Raw genomic sequence first — 5,752 nt, 5'->3', positions numbered from 1 at the left:
GCATCGCGCACAGACAGACACACAGACACAGACACTAGTCGTATATATATATATATAGAAGCTGTCGACATCAAATTAACGACCATGTTTGGATCTTCTAAAAACATGGACATGCTCGTGTCATCAGCAAACAACTTTATAACAGATTCAGTATCATTCACAATGTCGTTAATATATATCAAAAATAACAATGGGCCAAGAACAGAACCCTGTGGAACACCTGCCGGGATACATTTTAATGCAGACTTAGCACCATTAATAATAACAGCCTGATGGCGATTTATTAAATAATCGTGAAACCATAACAACAATTGTCCTCTAATTCCTACTAGTTCCAGTTTGTATATTAACCCTTTGTGCCAGACTTATTCAATTGCCTTAGACACATCACAAACAAGTCGCGTAAGGCGAAAATACAATATTTAGTCAAGTAGCTGTCGAACTCACAGAATGAAACTGAACGCAATGCCATTTTTCAGCAAGTATACTCGTAGCATCGTCAGTCCACCGCTCATGGCAAAGGCAGTGAAATTGACAAGAAGAGCGGGGTAGTAGTTGCGCTAAGAAGGATAGCACGCTTTTCTGTACCTCTCTTTGTTATATTTAGTCAAGTTTTGACTAAATATTTTAACATCGAGGGGGAATCGAAACGAGGGTCGTGGTGTATGTGTGTGTGTGTGTGTGTGTGTGTGTGTGTGTGTGTGTGTGTGTAGAGCGATTCAGACTAAACTACTGGACCGATCTTTATGAAATTTGACATGAGAGTTCCTGGGTATGAAATCCCCGAACGTTTTTTTCATTTTTTTGATAAATGTCTTTGATAACGTCATATCCGGCTTTTCGTGAAAGTTGAGGCGGCACTGTCACGCCCTCATTTTTCAACCAAATTGGTTGAAATTTTGGTCAAGTAATCTTCGACGAAGCCCGGGGTTCGGTATTGCATTTCAGCTTGGTGGCTTAAAAATTAATTAATGACTTTGGTCATTAAAAATCTGAAAATTGTAAAAAAAAAATAAAAATTTATAAAACGATCCAAATTTACGTTTATCTTATTCTCCATCATTTGCTGATTTCAAAAACATATAAATATGTTATATTCGGATTAAAAACAAGCTCTGAAAATTAAATATATAAAAATTATTATCAAAATTAAATTGTCGAAATCAATTTAAAAACACTTTCATCTTATTCCTTGTCGGTTCCTGATTCCAAAAACATATAGATATGATATGTTTGGATTAAAAACACGCTCAGAAAGTTAAAACAAAGAGAGGTACAGAAAAGCGTGCTATCCTTCTTAGCGCAACTACTACCCCGCTCTTCTTGTCAATTTCACTGCCTTTGCCATGAGCGGTGGACTGACGATGCTACGAGTATACGGTCTTGCTGAAAAATGGCAGCTACTTAACTAAATATTGTATTTTCGCCTTACGCGACTTGTTATATTTAGTCAAGTTTTGACTAAATATTTTAACATCGAAAGGGAATCGAAACGAGGGTCGTGGTGTATGTGCGTGTGTGCGTGTGTGCGTGTGTGTGTGTGTGTGTAGAGCGATTCAGACTAAACTACTGGACCGATCTTTATGAAATTTGACATGAGAGTTCCTGGGTATGAAATCCCCGAACGTTTTTTTCATTTTTTTGATAAATGTCTTTGATGACGTCATATCCGGCTTTTCGTGAAAGTTGAGGCGGCACTGTCACGCCCTCATTTTTCAACCAAATTGGTTGAAATTTTGGTCAAGTAATCTTCGACGAAGCCCGGACTTCGGTATTGCATTTCAGCGTGGTGGCTTAAAAATTAATTAATGACTTTGGTCATTAAAAATCTGAAAATTGTAAATAAAAATAAAAATTTATAAAACGATCCAAATTTACGTTTATCTTATTCTCCATCATTTTCTGATTCCAAAAACATATAAATATGTTATATTCGGATTAAAAACAAGCTCTGAAAATTAAATATATAAAAATTATTATCAAAATTAAATTGTCGAAATCAATTTAAAAACACTTTCATCTTATTCCTTGTCGGTTCCTGATTCCAAAAACATATAGATATGATATGTTTGGATTAAAAACACGCTCAGAAAGTTAAAACAAAGAGAGGTACAGAAAAGCGTGCTATCCTTCTTAGCGCAACTACTACCCCGCTCTTCTTGTCAATTTCACTGCCTTTACCATGAGCGGTGGACTGACGATGCTACGAGTATACGGTCTTGCTGAAAAATGGCATTGCGTTCAGTTTCATTCTGTGAGTTCGACAGCTACTTGACTAAATATTGTATTTTCGCCTTACGCGACTTGTTTTAACTTTCTGAGCGTGTTTTTAATCCAAACATATCATATCTATATGTTTTTGGAATCAGGAACCGACAAGGAATAAGATGAAAGTGTTTTTAAATTGATTTCGACAATTTAATTTTGATAATAATTTTTATATATTTAATTTTCAGAGCTTGTTTTTAATCCAAATATAACATATTTATATGTTTTTGGAATCAGAAAATGATGGAGAATAAGATGAACGTAAATTTGGATCGTTTTATAAATTTTTATTTTTTTTTACAATTTTCCGATTTTTAATGACCAAAGTCATTAATTAATTTTTAAGCCACCAAGCTGAAATGCAATACCGAAGTCCGGCCTTCGTCGAAGATTACTTGACCAAAATTTCAACCAATTTGGTTGAAAAATGAGGGCGTGACAGTGCCGCCTCAACTTTCACGAAAAGCCGGATATGACGTCATCAAAGACATTTATCAAAAAAATGAAAAAAACGTTCGGGGATTTCATACCCAGGAACTCTCATGTCAAATTTCATAAAGATCGGTCCAGTAGTTTAGTCTGAATCGCTCTACACACACACACAGACACACACACACACACACACACGCACACACACACGCACGCACATACACCACGACCCTCGTCTCGATTCCCCCCTCTACGTTAAAACATTTAGTCAAAACTTGACTAAATGTAAAAACAGCTTGAGTGGTAATTCCCGTATCGTAATTTACACAAAACTCGTCATTAATAGAAGCTAGTTGACAGATGACAGAATCACCAGAAATAAATCCTGACTGTGCAGGTGTTAATATATTATTTCACTGTAAAAAGGTGTAAACATGGCTGTGAACACAGCGCTCCATTACCTTCCCAACACAACTTAAAGGCGAACATCGGCAGGAATTTGAGTCGTGGAGCGACCTTAACTTGAACCCGTCGCTATTCTTGCATGTCTGTTTACTTCGTGTTGCACGCAAAATTTGAGCGACTTCCTTGCCGCGTGGATTGACGAAGCTGTTTTATTCTCGTGACTGAAAACACTGCAGTGCGTGCAGTTTTTGACGAGCCGCAGGAGCGGCGAGTCATATGGTCTCGGCTCGAAAGCTGTCTGTGGAGGCTGCGTGCTATAATTAGCTGACCTGCTGCGCGAGCAGTCACTGCAGAGTTTTGAGATAACTTTGTAACACGTTTTATTTTATGCTCCTCAAGAATACAACTTTGGGCAACGTGCCACGTAAAACTACACGCAACAAGGATTCAGTAGGTACCAAACATGCCTTGGTCAGAAGTAGAATGTAAATGAATCTTTATAAAGAAGTAGGCTACTTCAAACGACAGCCACAGCCACGGTTGGGTTCACGGCATCAAACCGATGCGACTCTCCGTCATATCATACACGTAATCAATCAAATAGATGACTAATAAACATGTAAACTACATGTATACGTCTATGGTCGGACATAAGAAAGGAGAGCTTCCCCCGGGCCTGTGCATGTGTTGTTCGTTGTGCGTGTGTAAACTGACGACAAAACTGAGACAGACCTCTTTCGCTTCAGTCTTGCAGAATTTAAAGACGAATACAGGAAGAGCGTGCATTATACTAACTGTTTGGTAAAAGTATCAAACGTTTCTTTTTATAAATAAGTGGCAGGCTTACAGGAATACAAAGAGGCGCAAGTTGAAAGTAATGGATATATCTCTGGAAGATGCCATCAGTCCAAGTTGTCAAATGAAATCAAAGATGACAGAAACAGAAGTTTTCCATACAAATGTTGGTGTTTCAAAGGAAGTTTGCATTCTTTCAGATAATGATATAGACGAGGTGGCTGTTTGTTATGAAGTTTCAACAAGCCAACATTCAAATGATTTTACTTCATCTACAGATTTTCTAAATTCAGCACTTCATAACTGTCATTATGAACTTGGAATCAGAGAGAGACCGTCTTTCCATTGTCATTCATGCCATAGATTTTTGTTTCAGAATCAATGTTTCACATGGCGTTCACAAGAGAGCATGCGAAGTTTCCGACAGTCTTTAGGATTTGTAAAAAAGGCCGTGTTTTGCTGTACATGCAAAAACTACCTGTCAAAAGGGAAAGTGCCTAACAGATTGCAACAACATTCCTATTTTAAGCTCAGCCACACGCCGAGATGGAAGTTCAATGCCAATGGTACTTTCAAAATTTTTCTTCTCTTCGTCGTCGTATTTGATTTCTTTCTATTTCATAAGTCGAGTGCATATGATTTCGGCTCGTGTTCATCGTTAGTTTCTTGTCTCTTCCTTTCTGTTGGCACAAAAGTCTTCCCTCCAAGGTTAAGTAGAACACCACACAAAACACACAGCGCCATGGTTTGGTAATTGGAATAAAAACCTGCAGAAAATATTAAACTGAGCATTAGTCATTTGGTGTTATATCACTTTGAACAATTAATCTGGCGGGAATCACACACACACGCACACACACGCACACAGACTCACACGCCTAGTTCTCAGCAATGTTACATGTAACTAAATTACCTCATGGTTTGATCATAAGAAGTTAAATACATGTAATGTATTTTTTTTCGGTGAATCTAGCTATTCTATACACAACACTGTCTCCGCAGCTTTAGATCTGTTTTGCGAGCCATACTTATGACCTAAAAACATTAGCGCCGGCGTGAAGGTGAAGGTGAAGGTCCTATTTACAGTAAAATACAGATATTTAGCTACTGCTGATTATCATCCTCTTGCGCATTTCAAGAAAAGTAGTCAACTAGATCATCTTCATTAAGAAAAAAACAAAATAATAAATCCAAAACATATATTCGAGCGAAAACTGCAGCGTGTTACAGACTGCCAAAGCATCCAAGCAGACTGCCAAAGAACCACACCTGCAGTATCAAATCGATCGCTTCCAATCGTTTATTTCTCCTATGTGACAAAGACAAACCTCGGAAATATTCATTGATTTGCAAGTTTTTAGTGGCAACTTCTTAATTCAAACCATAAATCGCACAAAACAAGACGAATTACTTTACTGCTTCAAATGCTCGCGCAAAACGAAGTTGTAGTTGTCTCCCATTTTTAAAAAAGTCACCCAACTATGGCTGGCCAGTGAGGGTACATCAAAATATACCGTTTTTCAACTTGAAAATTCTCCATTATGCAGAGGCATGCACAAATGTAACATGCTAGAATTGTTAGATCTACATTCACTTTACCATTTCTATTTGATTTCATTTCTGTAACACGTCGCGATATAACCTTGAACGGTTGAAAACGACGTTAAACATCAAATAAAGAAAGAAAGATTTCTGTAACCATTATTTTTACCCCTTCCCACCCACCCCCCCCCCCCCCCCCCCCGTTCCCCAGGTTAAAGAGGGATGTGACGATATATTGCCAACTGATCATTGATGATGTCATCTAATGATGTCATCAAAGTGATAGGATGTGGCAATTGTACTTTGGCACATG

This window comes from Littorina saxatilis, linkage group LG14 (assembly GCF_037325665.1).
Source record: "Littorina saxatilis isolate snail1 linkage group LG14, US_GU_Lsax_2.0, whole genome shotgun sequence".
Lineage (NCBI taxonomy): Eukaryota > Metazoa > Mollusca > Gastropoda > Littorinimorpha > Littorinidae > Littorina > Littorina saxatilis.
This window is presented reverse-complemented; position numbering follows the sequence as displayed.